This window comes from Accipiter gentilis, chromosome 31 (genome assembly GCF_929443795.1).
Source record: "Accipiter gentilis chromosome 31, bAccGen1.1, whole genome shotgun sequence".
NCBI lineage: Eukaryota > Metazoa > Chordata > Aves > Accipitriformes > Accipitridae > Astur > Astur gentilis.
The window spans coordinates 18,824,185-18,842,345 of NC_064910.1; positions in this window are offsets into that span (position 1 = coordinate 18,824,185).

Consider the following 18,161-nt stretch of genomic DNA (forward strand, 5'->3'; position numbering starts at 1 on the left):
TTTGAAGGTGTGAAGTGTAGCTTCAAGTAACACTTTTTCTGTAACTTCTTGACATGGACAGAGCTTTTATGTACCACTTAGTAATCCATCACTGTCTATGTAATGAAATATTTTTGAATTACATCAAATTTTCATTTGAATCAGTCATTGGTAGATGTTACCTTTTCAACTGAGGAAAGCACATGCCCCAAAACTTGAAAATTTAAACATTTATGTAAAGGCAAAGCAGAGGGGAAGCCATGTACCAACACAACTTCAGCCACCACTGTGTATATAGTTAACATTTTATAGCTTAATGTTTCTGTTATATAACTACACTCTAGTCAGAGGCTCATATCTCAAGTTGAACAGTTGGTTCTCCAGACAATCATGCAGTAGACTAATTATGGAGAATATGTGCATCCCAATAAACACACATCTCTTGCCTGCATTCCAAGTTCTTAGACGCATAGAAAATATATAGGTCTATTAGACCTAGTAAAATAACAGGAACATTTTTCCCCTCCTTGATTTTAAGATACTGAATCAGGAACAGAGGAGGGTATATATTCTGTCATGCATTTTAAATTACTTGGGTGCTCACAGAATGTATTTCCTTGCTTTTCTTTCATGCACAGAGTTGTCCTTACTTTGCATCTGAAAATCCTTACTGTTAATTTGTAAATCCTGTTAGTGTTGCCATAATCAAAGGCAATACACCTTAACATTCTGCTTCCACATACTCAAGCAAACATTAACGCAGACCAGTATGTGTCACCATATCTCTCTGCTTAATCAGTAGAGATGAAATGCTTTGAAATTTCAAAATAATTCCGTAGAAACTTGGAAAAATGCTGGTTTTCAAAAATATAACTGTTTCCAAAATTGATGTTAACACATAAACACATTGCAATTCTGAGCAAAATGATAACCTTAAGAAATAATCTTTGCCATTTAAGGCACTCAACTATACCTCAACTCAGGTGTTATTATTGTAAGTCAGAAAACAAGCAAGGTGAAAAATTAGGAACTTTGAAATGGTTTTTTTCCCCAGTTATTTTTTGCTTTTTCATTAGCACTTTATCAAATTGTAGGGAGATTGAAGCAGAGGAGATATTCATTTTGGCATGTATTTATTAGGTGTTTCTTGATGATGAGCACAGCCTCTGCAGCCTAGCAGGATAGAGAGTCAAACTAGATCAGTCAGTCGTTATATAGATCTCATTTTCTCATGTTCTTAGAAAGCAAAGGTGTTTGTTTTGTAAGAGCAGAGATCACCACTTCAGTTCCTGTTTTCCATTGCTAATGCTTAAGAAATCTCCTTGGAAATTAAGCAAATGAGTAGATGACAAAGTATTTGTTGGATTCACCAGCCCTCTGCAAAACTTTAAGGTGAAGGGCAAAGCCTGTGGCCATAAATTCCTTTCCCTACAGCTCAGCAAAGCGCTACTCCCTGAACAAGAGTTATCCGTTACACTGAGATCTTTACAAGGGATCTTGTGCCCAAAGGCTCCTCTAACTTTTCCAATTATACCAAGTAATCTAGAAAAAGGTATTATCTCTACCTACAAATTTTATCCTACACACTTCCTCAGAACACCATGCTGCAATAAAATACCACTATTACATATTTCATTTGGCAATTGTTGATGATTATAATTAAACAGCTACAAAATCATTGTTAAGCCATTAAGACTTATGTCAGATGAATAGATCAACCTTGGGAATACCTTTTCATGCAGAAACAAAAACTGATATCACAGTCTTCCACCATGGCAGTGCTCAGCACAACTCCTAAATCCCTACTCTGCCTCATAGCCTTTCCCCAATTGCAAGGAAATAGCATTCATCCTATTGGCTTTTTAAAATTTATTTTTCATGTGACAGCTGGCTGGCTGCTGCCCAGACTTTCAGAGTTCAATGCCATAAACAAAAGCAAGAAGATTCCCTGATCTAATTCCTTGAAGCTCTCTAAATACAAACAATCACTGACAAGCAAATCAAAGGCTCCTTCCTTCTTGAGGAACTGGAAAAGAAGGGAAAGGAGCAAAAGAGAAAGTTACAACTAATGTGAGACAAAGTTCTCTTGGCGGGGTGGGGGGGGAATAGCTCTGGAAATACGCAGAAAGGGTCAGTACAGCTTCGGCTGTCTCCCTTGTTTCCAGTTATAGCAGAGGTTTTCAACATAAGGTCTGTGGAGCACCGATGCTCTGCGAAATGCTTGAAATAGGACTGCAAACGTATCTGAGAAACGTGAGCCTAATGTTAGGAGGCTGCACTTCCACTGGGGAAACGAACAGGCTCTTCAAGCTGGTGAAAGACTGCAAAGCAGTGCTCCAGCACTGGGGAGAGGCTCTTACAGGACACCTGGACAATTAACAGAGTTAAGCAACTGCTTAAGAGTAACCTGACTGTCACCCTTGACTGTAAACAGAACCCAAAGAGACCATCCTCCCTGGACCGAAGCTAATATTTGTGAATATCCATTTTGAGACTCAACATTTAAGTTTTTCTTTGTGTTTACAGGCCTTGTAGAAGGAGTATTAATAAGCAAATCAGCTAATGGAGCAATGCAGATCTATAATCACTCAGACTTCATTGCTATACTACAGCTCTACATTATTTCCCATGACCCACCAATTAGCATGCTTCTTCCCCAGATTTTGCTGTGGAATATAGATGTATCTGAATAAGACTGTTTTAATGACTGGAGGTATATTACTATTCCAAATTCATGTCATCACACCCTATTGTTGTAAAAATATGTCATAATGTACAACATGAAGGTATTACAGATTCTTCAACAAGGATTTAGTCCACAATCAAGCAAGAGGAGAAGATATTTCACGGATTTACTGCAGTCTAAACAGAGAAGAACTGATGAAAAAAATACATGGGAGCGTGTTTCGTGACTGCAAAAAGGCAGAATGTAACATCTCTTGTGTCTGATCACAAAGGATCGGTTTACTACCAATACTAATGAAAAAATTCCTTGAATTTAGGTGGCAGAAATCTAAATCAGGGTATTGTACACTATTAACTTAATGCAGACCACAAATATGGCAATCCTTACAAAGACCAACAACTCTGTATTTGTTGTGTGGCATTATCAAGACCATAGACAGAAGCCTGTGTTTTATAGAGAATTGGTCTCTTATCCATTCATACCCTAACTTGCTCTATGCTTACCTCTGCCCCCTATAGCTTCATCTACCTATATAGTCATACCATTACAACAAAAAAGGTACAATTTTACAACTGCTGACTTTGCAATCTATGCAAGACCCCTCTGAGCAGGCTGCTCTGTGTTAATGGATAAATGGGCTTACACAACATGCACAGATTTAAAATACAGCTTCAAAAAGTTTCTGGGTAAGGAAAAAAAAACAAAGTAGGAAGACCTGAATATATGATAACCCTATTCATACATCAATTTCATTTTGACATATCAGATTATGTTGCACCTGGATGTTTGATGTTGTCAAGGATGATTTAAAATAAGGTTGTGCAGCTTATCTGTTAACACAAACCCTCACATTCCCTCAGACTCTTCAGTGCAAAGATCATAGCTTTGACTCCTGTTAAGTGCCAAAAGACAACCCTAAAAAGCCATGAAAAATGAATATTATCTTCAGAAACAATAATGTGGTATATGAAGTGAACTAACATTGAGTATGTAAGGAAAAGATGTCTATATTTGAGCACAAGATAATAAAAGCAAATACAAACATGATAATTCCTTTTTTTTTTTCATGAGTTCAACCCACACAGTGAAGATACATTTCAGCTAAGCTGATGTCATGTTCATACCATAGGAAAAAAGTTTCAGTGTAAGGAAGTGAAAACTGCAATTTCCAGCCATTATATTAAAAACCTGACTCCAAATTCCATTAATCTATGATGAATGTTTTTGCTTGCTATAAAAAAAAAAATATCTCTGCTTTAATCTGGTGATTCTACTTATTAAAAACTCTACTTTAATGTGCCAAAATCATGTTGCCTCTGGAGACTAGAAAAAACTCTAAATATGAATTGCTCTTTTACACTTGCCACGTTTTAGAGTACTGAAAATTTAATCCTTACTTTAAAAGACCTAGTCTGCCCCAAAAATCTCATCCCTGAGGCCAAACAACTTTATGAATTCATGGAGCATGATATGAACACTAGCATATTTAACACATTTAAAAATTTTATCAGATGGCCATAGCAGATGCCATCAAAAGCGGAGTAGAACAAGCTATGTATAGTAGTATTTGAACAAACACTTTCTAATCGGGAACCAGTTGTGATTTGTAGAAAATCTGTAACAGCCTGCTTTAAAACACATGAATCATACCAGTATTCCAGTTTCCATTCCTACCATATCCCCACACTGTTATTTTGTGATATTTACAACAACAAATTCTCACCAGCACATTCAGAAATTGCAGTGCTGGACCTTTACAAGGAAACATAAATACTGCTGATGTTCCTCCTCAAGCAAAGAATTCAACCAGAAGAGTACCAGATCTCTCTTGACATTCAAAAATGCTGTTGGCAACCCATAAGGCAGTTTCATAGACAAACAAGGAATGACCACCACGTGGAGTAGGATAGTATACACCAGCAGGAATGCTTTTTGGTTTTTCATGCATTAACTTAATTAGAGAACTTCATTAAAAAGATTAAGTAAACAGGAGACCTAAGTGTATGCGAATATAAATATATGTTATGCAATGCATCTAAAAAGATATGTTAAAATATTATTTTATGGGAGAGATTAAGTTTGAAGACATCATCCTTAAGAATATGACCTATAGTCATATTCCAAAGTGTACTCAGATAGCGAGTAGGGTGAAAGTGCATGAAATGAGGGGAAAGAAATTTGCTACACTAGTGATGAGTTAATGATGCTTTGTGGGTACTTGAAGTGACTCATGCAGCTTTTGGTGAAATCAAGACCAGAAAATAAACAGGGATCACTCAATCACTCCTGCAAACTTCCTCATTTTCCTGCTTTTTGGTCTTTGTTTTTTAATTTGAGTTAAATATACTTCCTTAGGAAAGGCCACAGAAAGAACATGAAAGCCTCAAGTGTCTTGATGACCCACACCAATCAGGGACGCTGTCCAGCCACCTCACAAGATGAGGGCTGAGGGCACCAGCCAAGTCACATGAGAGGTCATCATGCACTCACATGATACCCCCAAAATCTGCGCTGAAGCTGAATTCCTCTCTTTCCACTGTTCTGGAAGGAGTGCAGCACCAGGCTTGACTTCTAACAGTTTAGGCTGAAATCAACAGGATTGTGGTGTTTTTTCTCTCCACCTGTGATTCTTGGGATAACTTTTCCATGAGGCGTTGGTGAATTCCAGACTCTCAGGCAATAGTAGTCTCCTAGGCAGGATTGTAATTATCTGGGAGAAAAATGAAAGGTGTTTTCCACTGCCTATGGTTACCTACAAGGCAAAGAACTGCTACCACTAACACCTTGTCACAACACAAGACCCTTGCTCAACCTCTCAGTTGAGACTTAGGGCAGAAGCAAAGGGTCGATAGTGTCAAATGCTACTCCTGCCTCTGAGCAGGAAACCTGGGACAGAGAGACTGAGCACAGGATCCCTGGCAGGGGGAATATGGGGAATTTGGGAGTGGAGGAAGAAAACAGAGCCTCTCATGTGAGGAAAAAGAGAATAGGAAGAAGTGGGCAGGAAGGAAGATCAGAGACAGTGGACATACACAGTGTCTCACAGATAGAGGAGTGTCCTTTCCACAGAGAGAAATGGGAAGGTGCTGCCAGGGAGCTCGTACAGCGGGATGGTGAACGTACGCACAGAGCAGGCTCTTAGTGAGCCAAGGAGCATGAACACATTTTGCTTTATCTCAGAGAGAGAGGAAAGCTGTAGCTGAAGTTATGTTGCCATGGAAGCACAGGAAAAAACAGAGCAAAAGACCTCTCCTATGTGAGATTTGTTATTCTTTATTCCAAGGTGTTGGTCAACGGAATGCAGCTCTGCTGTACTTACACAGCAGTGCAGCTGTTAGCGTTGTATTTCAGGAATACTCAGAACCTGATAAGGACCTCCTGGGGTCCTTTCCAGCCCTGTTTACTACTGTTTCATGGGAGATTTTGTGCTTTCTGATCACACTTTTTATCTGCCACCTGGGAATTTATTTATCCACTTACTATGCCCATTCAAAGCAATTGTGGGCAATCGAGTTGAATGAACCCTGAGGACTCCTGAGAGCTCTCACTTTTATAAAGCCACATACAGAGCCCTTCACTGGAGTAAAGTCACATTTTGACAGAAATATGAAGGGGTTAATGGCTTTGTTCCATCATACATAATGGGGCCACAGAGAGTTGAGATATAAAGAAACTCTTTTAATAGCGAAGCAGAATGGGGGCTGGGAATTGCTTCAGCCCACGGCAGCATGAGAACTGCAATTTTTGTTACAGTGAAATCGTACATAGCAAGTTTATTCTATGCTTTGGGGCTGACACAGGGAAAGTGAAGTGGAGAAGTCCCTACTCTGTTTTCTTCTTTAGTCAGTATATTTTTAGATACTTAAAGGTCCATTAGATAATTCTCCTCTTGGCTGAAATTTTTTCAAGTCTTGTCCTTCCTATGACATTCAGACACGCAGTATTTTTCAACATTGCTTTTGAGGACTTGTGATCTTGCATTACTGAGTATGAACCCATTTAAAGACTAATAAACAAATCACTACCACTAGGATGAATCCTCTAAACCTGTTGCCACTTGTGCCATTTCTTTCACTTTCATACACATCTGTGTCCTGTTACTACTTCTGATGTGGGAAATGCATCCACTAGCATATCAAAAGAGTACGTTATGCATATGTGTATGTTATAGCTTTTTTTTAAAAAAAAGGGAAGTTACTAGAGTAACTGGTAATACTGGAGTTAAGCTATATGTTGCTTTATTCATTAATCATAATATGCTTGACAAAAAACTGCAAATATCACAAGGTGTATGTCTGTTTGTAAAATGGCCATAACTTTCAATGCAATAACGTGCACATTTTGTAGATCAGGCAGAGCTAGAGATAAGCATTTTTCTGTTAAGTACAGAGTGACTGAGAATGAAGAGACTGAACGGCTCAACTTCATTAACTTGCCTTTCATAAATTTTTTAAACCATTATTATACTCAATTTATCAGTATCAATTTTCCGCAAATGACCATTTCATTTAAACTGGACACAGCTGTATAAATATAACCAAGAAAAATGACCTTTCTGAAAGCCAAATTGCACATCCTTGTAGACATGTGCTAACACTCATGAGCTTCCTTCTTTTCTGCTTCCCATTCTTTCTGATTCTTGCACAATTTTCCTCTCACAACTGCCTCTGAAATAAGCTTTACTAAGTGTAACAGTTGTTCTAGTTTATCCTTTGACAAGACACGGTACAGAGCTACAGAATGGCAGCACCAAGAGACACTGTGTGAACAGTGACAAAGAAGAAACAAACCCTGAACCTTTCTTCATGTCAAGCTTAATCCTTCTTTTTCTTCTCACCAGTTTCATAACATTCCTCCTCACTCACAATGTGTTCGCGAATGTTAGAGGTTCGTATTAATAACAAGAATATCTCAGGATGTTATGAGCAACTGGAGCCCAGAGAATCTTGTTTTACTCTGTCAGACTGCCTAACTGGGATCCCAAACTACCTCTTATTAATTAATGAATAAAGCTGTCACTGATATCAATGGAAGCAGACCCAGAATTCACATTTGAATAGTGGAGTTCAAATTAAACTTTTAAATATTATTTTGAACATATGGAGATTTTCTATCATTTTAGCATTTCCGTGTTTTAGAGGTAACATAATAACAGCATGTATGCACAGAAGAGGTATTTATAAACAAGCTATTTACTATCTTATGCCTGTACTTTAATTTTCCCTTTCTTCACAACCCAGTCCTTTCATACATTCCCTTTTCTCTTCCAGGCTTTCTCTGCAACAGATTGAAATTAATATGAAACAGAGAGCATAAAGCCTCCTCCCACTTACTCCTTCAAACTTCTCTCAATTTCATATAATTAACACTGTAATAGGTCATAGTTACCCCAAATAAGCCCCCTACATAGCAAGTGTCATGACTTTGAGAAAGAGGGAAGTATGAAGAAGAGAAATAAGATTTTTAAATTGTGTTTTCTAATTCCTCTCAGACTACTGGTCTGAGATGAACTCTTAAGGTAAATTCTGAAGACTGAAGAGCAACCAAGAATGAAGAAAAAAGTAAACTAAACAAGCAATGGAATAGGAGTATTCTTTCACAAAGCACTGGCACAAACGGATACAGCAGATATTAAACTGAAAAAAGATAAGAGGCTTTTCTTTGGGGCCCTAAGGGAGTCTAATTAACTTATTTCTAGAAATGGGATAGAAGCATCATACTGATTTTACTGTCAGATATTTGGCTAGAAATCAAGAGCTTCAAAAGGCATTAATGGGGAAAAAGGTAACATCTGACACTGTGGCCTCCTTAATTTAAGAATTCCTGAGGACATACTAAGAGCAGACAAGTGATGGACTGCAAAAAAGAATCTGAAGTACCAAAGATGAATCATAACAAAAATAGATTATCAGCAAAACAGCAATTTCCTTTCCATGTAGTAAGAGCTGCTACTAGCAGCCTGAAAAATGAGCAATAATGCTCAGAAAATAGGTTACAGGGTTTGCTCTGACCTGCTGCAGCTGCCATAGGATTCAGACCATCAGCACATCAGCATTGCATGTGAAGTACATGAAATCGTTCCTGGCATATAGGCACTCTCCTTCCTCATTTCCATTTTTTGCCAAGGTCATGAAAGAATTTCTGATGAAGGTACAATATTCCAGATGATGTGACAACTAACAGAGCAGGCTATGTGCAAGCCTTCATTTATTTGATATCGCTTACTGACTGACACCCTTTTCAAAGGTCAATTTAGGTCAGTGTTACTTTCTATGATATTCTACTTTTGATTAGCATTGTCAGAGCCACCTCCTACAGGCAAAAAAGGTCCATCGTCTTCAGGAATTTACCATATGTAAGCTAGAAAACTTAAACTACTATCTTTTTTTTCCTGAAAAAACCATAAATCAGAAAGGGAGAAAGTTGTTAATGGTACTATATGCAGTTCTCTTGAGACAATAAGCTTTCTAAAGGAGTGATATATAAAAATACAATCTACTGTACTATACTTATTAGATCTGGTCAAGTACAGCCCGTTTCCAAACTTATATATAGTGTAAATGTAAGCATCTAAATTCTCTAAGAAAAGTAGTTTTGGGGGCAGAAATTCCAAAACTAAGATATTTCAGAACTATGATAGAGATACTGTGGTTTTCAGCAATACTCTACAAAGAAGCATGGAAACTATTTTTTTCTGTTATAAAACATAATTTCAAGTAGAGCTGTAAGCAAGAAACTGTTCTTCTAATTGTAAATTTTCATGAATGGTCACCAGTTTACCTTTAGACAATGGTTTTCAGCCATTACTATACTACCTGTTTCCCCCTGACTGGATGTTTCTGCTCCCTCAGGGCACACACTGGATTGGACACATGGGACCACAGCAGAAATAGAAAACTCCAACAGCAAATAAATTTCTGAAAGAATTCAGATTTCATCTATTAGTCCAAGATCCACTTCAGGTAGTTGCCTGCTCCCTTCACTCTCACCTGCTTTTTCTCTTTCCCATGCAGATGTCTTCACACCCTCAAACGTGCCAAATCCCAATGCTGCTGTTTCTATAACCATAATATAACTGGGGTGGTAAAAACTTCTGGCAAGGAGACAATAGCAATAACTGGGCTTAATATTACCCAAGGTTGTTTTTTTTTTTTTTTTTTTTTTTCCCCCACTTCCCCCCCACAACGATAGGCAATACTTACAGGGACCAACAAGTATTTCTGGTTTCAATAGATGAAACTCCAGTTTTAACATATAATTTCTAAATAGTCCTGTTACTTCAACCATAGCTGCTAGGATTCTAGCTCTCTTTCCTTCTACTTGTAATTAAATTCTTATGCTGTTTAAAATTGTTAGCCCTTAGAGCTATAGAATACAAAAATTATGTAAAAGAAGATCCCTTGAGACCTACAAAGTCACAATGACTACAAAGCAAAAGTCAGAATGATACTCAAGGACAGAACTTTATGTAAATTGCTATTGTAAATGACAGAACATTTCAGTAAATTGCCATCTCTATATGGCAATGTAATGACTTTAAGAGAACAGAAAAAAATACTTTCGGATAAAATCACTGTAAGTGTAGTTTCTGTTTCAGGAAAACAAAGTAGATTATAAAAATAAATATCACTACTGGCCTCTTTAAAAGGTGGAAAAAAAAAAAAAGGAAAAAACCTAACTGATGGACTTCATTTATTCCACAGCACTACTTCTAGGATAACTTGATATGCAAGCTAATTGTAAAGAAACTGGCTTGACTACTCAGCACGAATAAATCAGTGTAGCTCCTCTAACATCAGCTGACTGTTGTGAACATGTAATTTCTCTCAGTTTGATTCTGCGACACACCTAGAGCATTTTTAGCTAACTCTGGAACTACATACCAGCTGAGGAAATAGCCTTGAGCAGTGCCGATCATAACATCTTTTACGTTGTGAAAAACTTAAAATATCACCCAGGTCTAGCACTGAGTGAAGTCATATGAATCACTGTATGACTTCCCCCCCTCTTTCTCATAGTCTACACAGGGGACAGGTTTCCAGTGACTTGCCCAGAGTTACACCATGTCTTTTAGCAGAGTAGGAACCAAAGACAACTTCTAGCCAACTCCCTTAAACAATGGTCAGTTCTTTTTTTTCCAAGACAACAGAACTGCAGTTTCAAAAGCACTTAGCCTTGAGCATTCCTGGACACACTCCTCTGCACCTGGAGCTGGAAGGATGTTTGCTGTTACAAAATACATTCTTTCCAGGCTTTAAATTTCAAAATGATGTGAATAGCGATAAAAGATATGAATGTGTCTGTGAGTAACTGACAACCACTAACCTTACGTCTGCAAGAGATGTAGATACATATATGGATACAGAGTTGAAACATATGCCATATATTCCCATATGTGACATATTTAGCAGTCCATTCTCACCCCTCTCAGGAATCCAGCCATGTTTAGGCAGCAGTGTAAAGGAAAGAAGGGGACATTCACAGATTGCTGTGGAAAATTTAAATTACATGACATTTTTCTAGTTAAAGCAGCAATGATCTTTCTAGTTACATTCAAAATTGCCAGGCCCATTTTTAGATTTGGCTTCTCCACTTCATGCCAGCAATTCTGTGGATGCTAGTGATAGTGCCATTAGCATCTCACGGCGTCATTGGTATCCATATCTCTGAGCATGGTATCCATATCTCTGAAAGAACAGACTGCCAAGGTAGCTTACAAGAATAACTAAGCAGCAAGTGGTTTGTGTGTCACAGAGGTTATTTGGTAGTTCCCAAATCCCCACTTCTGTATCTTCAGGTCCCATGACCTGCGAGCTGCTTTCTGTAGTGCCGAAACCCAAGGAAAAGCAGCATGGAGGAGGCTGGGAGAAGACATTTGCTGCAATTAAGACATGTGCAGCTTTCAACTCAGAGCATGAATAGCAAAGCTACAGTTTCATCATAAATTTAAGTCAAAATCAACTAAATGTACATAGGAGTCATTCTATTGACTTTAAGGAGCATTGGGTTAGGAACAATCCTTTAGAAAGTATCAAATTCAGCTCTCCAGGTCTGATGACAGTCAGTAGGTCCAAGATACAAGAACTGCAAAATATTCAGTTTTGTGTGTTTGCACAGAACTGAGTCCCAGTCTTGATGGGTCTACAGGTTCCACTGTAATAAGAAAGATTAATAATAAAATCTCACTCATCCCAATTATTTTGCAATATTTCTGTTTTCTTATATAGTTTCACAGAAAGAACATACATGTTGTAAATTGCAGTTCTCTATAACAGTTGGTCAGGTACCTGTAAAACAGAAAAATTGTTTAGGCTTATCAGGTCACTTCAGCGTCCTATCTGAAATCAGACTGCTGCACTTGGACAGGAAACAGGTCCCAAAATGCATAATTCTTGAGAATACTCATGCCTGCACTAGCTCAGCAAGCTAATGGCAAATGGGAAGGGGAAGGATGAAGGTATTTCAGTTCAGAAGAGATGTACAGATGTTTACAAATATTGCACAGTAGTGAGGCAGCCTCAAAGCTAAGACTTATTCTTCAGACCAGCAATTCAAAAATATTACCAGCTGTTTTATAAACCAGGCAAAAGTATTTTATCAACATTTTCTTTGCTACAAATGCTAAGCTGGATCAAGACACATTTCACAGATTGATATGGTTCACAGTTGAAGCACGTTGCCAAGTACAGTGCTGGTAATATATTCTCTGTGCTTTACAGGTACTTTCTATGACAATAGCCAGACTATTTTTTCTACAATATGAAACATCACATTTTCTTTGTTAAAAATGTTCAGCACTACTGACATCTTCTCAAAGCTTTTGATTTGAAATGTGATAACCTGTTTTTTTGATATAACTTTGCACACTCAGTAAAAATCTATCTTTTAAATATTGTAGTTGGAATTATTTGTCACTGGTAAATTCAGCTGACAATTTCGCACAAGCCCAGGCCTCTTTTAGGCAAGAACAGCTAGCCCCCCCCAAAAAAATATTCAAGGTCTAATAGGTAGAAACTGAGAGTGCCAGGAGGCAGATGTTGCTCCCATGCAATGCTGTAAAAGTATTTGCAAATAATTTCAAAAGTTCTGGTTTCCCAAACTCAGAAGAAAAAAAAAATCAAGCTTTGCTGATGGTTCCAAGCACCTTTTCCTGACAGCACTTAGCTCAAAGGTTCTTTCTATTCTTTATCATGTTCCTAAACAAAATCCTTTTTCAGACTGTTTTGGGCTTTTTTTGCTCCTTCTTTTACTACTTTGATTTTTCTGCTCCCCTTTCACAAGCTTTTACTTACAGCTAACCCGGACTCACTCACTGTCCCTTAGTGTGCTATACGTTCATGTCTGTGTTTGCTCTTGAGAATAATATTATTTCAGGTATCTTATAAATGAGCTTAAATTTTCCTGCACTTACATTAACAGAAAGGCTATGGTCACATACAATCTTTAACAAAATACTACTACTGCAGAAGTAGTAAGCCAGAGGCATACATTTGTAGGTTACTCTGAGGTTCTTGGTACTTCTTGGTTCCTAAAAAAACTATTTGTTGTTACAATTTCATGACACTTAGCATGCCTAGCAGCCAGCAGTAAAGAACAATTTACTCTGTACAGACAGGAGAGTTTCTTATCTGGAGAACAATTCACAAATATCCTAGGATATTGTGTTGCAAAATGGTCTGAAGTCGTCTTTTTAATCTATTTTTGCTCATAAAGTTATAAAGTACTTTTCAGCAGCATATGAATTACATGTGAAAGCTTTGGTAGAAATATTAACATTCCTTAGCTAATCAGTGAAAAGTGAGGAAATGTTAAAACTAAGAGTTCTTGCAGCCACAAAACTGCACTGCATTGACAAGGCCTTAATTTCTCTAGTTATGAGGCCATGTAACACTACAGTTCAAAGAACTGTTTTTACTCTTCCACAGCCCAGCTTAAATCCAGAAGTTCCCTCTTAGCTTTTCACCATCTCCTTCCACGGCAGAGGTTCCTGCAGCTATTTAGTGGTTCCCTAATCAAAGTTCAATCAGATTTATCTTGTGTATCCCCCAAGACCACCTTTCCTAAGGTACCTCCTATAGGTCCGCTACAGTGAACAAAAAAAAGGCCTCCACAGCAGTTCACATGAGTGACATGAAGACTAAATGAAATGCCAGATGCATGATAAATTTAGAATTTGTAAGTCTTTTACTACAATCTAATCAAAACACACAGAGTACACCTACAGCTATTTATGTATGAGTGAAAACAGTGCCATCAGTGAAGACATTTCTTTCAGAGAAGCAAGCAAATACCGCTACTGACATCATCCTCAAGGACTATTTTGTGTATTTGTAGTATTCAACCTCATTTACATCTTATTTTAAGAAAAGAATGGTTGCAAGCTGCATTTTGAGCCAGTGAAAATCCTAAATAAATCTATCACAAACCAGGTGCAAGTATCTGGTGCCTGGAATACTGCCATTCTGCGGGGAGACAGTAGCTCTTCATCATTTTAAATTTGTTGGATTATACCAGAGAAGGTGTATCTGGAAATATGTTAGAAGCCTCCCTTTCTTCTGTGGTCTTTGGACAGATATTGCCCAAAGGGCCAGATGAGACTGTCTATTTCTTTTAATAATGTGCATGATCTGGTTATTGAGCTTATGATGATTTGGGTCTACCAGAAAGTTAGCGGTAACTGATACATGTATGGAGGTGGTTTAAACTGGTTTCTGGAGTACAATGAAGGAGAGTAGTAGCTAAGAGTCATCTGCCCTAGTTGGGGTCTCTCAAAGCCTAGGCACGAGGTAGTCATCCTTGGTTCACTTTACAGTGAGGACATAGTCACCTCCAGAGAGCTACATGTCCCAACCTAAGATTGGTCAGATATAGTTAGGTAAGGTGAATCCCGCTTTTACCCCCAATTATATGTTTCCATACAACTTCATAAGAATCAAACCACCACCCATCAGTCAGAGATAGGGGGTTATTTAACAGAACACGTGTGGGAGCTCAGCAGCTAATGCCAGATGATTATCCAAGTGATTATCTGATCATTCAGCAGTTACCTCAGTCAGAAAGCTTCTCTGTACTTGGGTAATAGGTGCTCAGGGGGTCTCTTTCTGACAGGCTCCTAGTTGCAGTAAAAGCAAATTCATAGATCTTTAGACTGTGCATCTTTACTTACAAGCTCTTATTGTACAGTAGACCTATGCAGTAACTTCCTTCAGCTATCCCATTTCTGACTTAAGAATCTTGTCTTTAAGCTTGTTAAACGCATGACCATGCATAAGCTATTAGCAATTTAACCTCAAAGCCGAAGCAATATGAATGAAAAGCTCATTATTTATTCCTTATTTTACATTCCAACAGAAGAAAGTAATTACTATACTGCTCCCCCACTTGACGTAAATGGAATTTTTCAACAACAGAAATTCAATAGGCAAATATTTATCACCAAAATCAAGGGTAAGACCTACATCACCCATGGTGAATAACAAGTTTCAGCTCCCTTTCTTTGGCAGTAGATTTTGTACCCTACCTCACAGACTTACTACGCTTACGACATACTACCTTTTGTCTTTGTCCAAAGTACTAAGTTCTGACAAAGTATTGCAGGACTTGAGGCAGAGAAATTACTTCAGTGCTGCAAGCATTCACTTCTAGTTATTTTCAAGAAAATGCTTGAAGAAGTTAGAGCTATGATTTTAGCAGAGGGCACCCAGTAGCAATCACATTGACAGTGATTGTCATACTCCAACCTCTTTTCTAGGTATTAAGCCACAGCTAAATGTTGTAAGTTAACACAAATGTAACGGAGACAAACCCACATCCCACAGCATGTGGTGCCACCACCAGATAAAACCAAATATGAGGTTGCAACTTTTAGTTGGCTTTCTCCAGAAAAACTTCTAGGTATTAAAGAACGGTCTCCTCATACAATGGCTTTGCAAGAGTAATGGGCTACCTCTCTACAAGTTCTTTCAATAAGTGTAACTGGTGTGCATGATATATCTAAAACCAATACTTCTAAGGAAGAAAGAACTATCTGTTAGGTTCCTTTTAACAGCCTTTTGAGTATGCAAGTACCATCATCATTTCTGGGATACCAAAACAAGGTCTGGCAACATAAAGGCAGCAAATATTCAGGAACTTTCAAGAGCTGAAAGAAATATGATTTTATGTTTTGGAACAGTACAGAAGAAATCTAACCACTAGGGAGACGAAAAAGCAATAGAGACAAAGAAGTGTCTCAAACCCCTTTTTACTAAGTTGGAGAAAAAAATGATTGCACAGATGAGAATAGGGGTGAGAAACATGTTTTGGTTTGATTTTTTTTTTCAAGAAGTGTAGTCCCACAACAGGCACAATATAGTTTATGTTTTGTCTCAGGAGGCTGGTCATACAGCCAGGTCTGAAAAACCCTGCTGCAAGGCCAAGTTCCTCCCTTAGATGCACATACTTAGTTTCCATTGAGAAGACAAACTATAATACATCCCAGACTAGGATCTGGTCCTTTTCTGTTCTCTGGTCTCCAGGTGGCAATTAGTGTGTGGACTAGAACTGGAACACCCTTTACTAGTTATCAAAGTTTCCTGCTTACGTGCCAGACTTGTGTGGAATTAATACATTTCAATGTATTGAAAGTTTGTTACAAATTAACCCCTATACAAATGCACATACACCCTTAACAGCATCATAACATAATACCACAAGAAACAGGCATTGCACAAAAGCATGTATGTATTTGAACTAGTCTCTATTAGTTTCTGTATCCCCAACTCAGTAATACTATGAACACACTCCTTCCTGTTCTGGTGCTTAAGAGAGGGTAAATGGTACCTTGAGACCTGTATTTTACTACAGAGACACAGAAATGTAGACATTTGCAATATTAAACATGTGCTCATGTGTTCATAATTACCATGAAATGTGTTTTTTTTGTAGCTGAGGAAAGCAGCATCCCCCTCTGTTTAAAGGCTGCGTTCACAAGACCCATTAAGAGCTCTGGCAAACCCTGGCTGTGACAGACTTAGTATGGTCCGACAGAACAGGGAGAAGCAAGAATTAACACAGCCATGTATCCAGTTTTATGTATGCCACCGCACACCATCTGACAGTAGCATTCTGCTCGGAAAGCTCAGCGTGTGTGAAGTAATTCTCTCTAACAGCTAACTAACAGGACTTGGGTCAGATTCAGCCTGAAATGTGTCACTCAGCTGATAACACACAGGCACCATGGCCAATTATCCACTGTCAAGCCAAGCAAAGAACAGAATACGGGCTCCTCATTTAGCTCATCATCTGCAGTACATTTCCACTGTGCTGTGGACACTGCCACCACATATCATGAAGGAAAGGTAGTAAGGGTAGCTGTTGGGTTTTGACTGGGGATCAAGAAGACTAACAGCTTTGTAGACTTTAGAACAACCATACTCAAACACATCATTTTATTGACAAATATTTTTAAAAAATCTAGATATACTCTACTCTCCTTGTTCAGACAGGAAAAGGAATCTAAAGCATTGTAATAATACTAGTTTTTTAAATTTTCAGGCATGATTCACCATTTACTAACTTTAGTATACTCTTACTCTGAAATACTTTGGATGCTAAGAATGACAATGATTCTGGCCATGAAATTCTTACTGATTTTTTTTTTATTATTATTATAACTAGAGTCCCTAAACTTGTTTTTTTGTTGGGACCTATGCTCTGAAGGCTTTTCTGGAGACACAACAAGAGCAGATCTTAGAATAGAGAACTTGGTTTCATTCAAAAAAGGCAGAGATAATGTTATTTTAGCACTGTAAAAGGATAAGCCAATGTAAACATCGGTCTATACAGAGTTTAGATATAATGAAATAGCATTTATGCAACCATGCCATTAACAATGAGAGAATGAACTTTTGTGACCACATAATTTTCTCATGTGGTTTACCCAGCATCATACCAGAAACAAATGGTAGAGCCAGGTTCTAAAACTGCAAAATTTCCAAATTTCAGTCCAAGAGCTTTAGCAAAATACTCTACTTCCTTTTACTAAATTAGATATGGGCCTGAACATCCCTTCACTCTGAATTCAGACCAGATTCAAGGTGCATTTTTATAAGCTGCCTAGTCTGAATTTTTGATTTTTATTTCTCTTCCTAACATGATAGCAAAGGCTCAGCTCTGCTGTGGCAGGCAACCGTAATATGAAGAAAAGTCTATTTTTAAGGTCTCCCCACAACCCTGGGAGATAGCCTGCTCAGCTGTAAAATTGTTTCCACCCTTTGTTTCCTTCTTCCAGCCTTATAGCTCTTTCTAGAAATAATCCACACAGAGATAAGCAACAATGTAGGAGCAGGTTTACACACATACTGTCAAAATGTGGGGCATATATTCAATATGCAATGTCCTGATTTAATAGAAAGATTATCTCAATTTGACAATTTTAATGTTATAACTTTGAAGTTATGAAATGCCTCCAATTCTACAAAGGCAACATTTGCTATACAAACTCATTTTGCAAGTT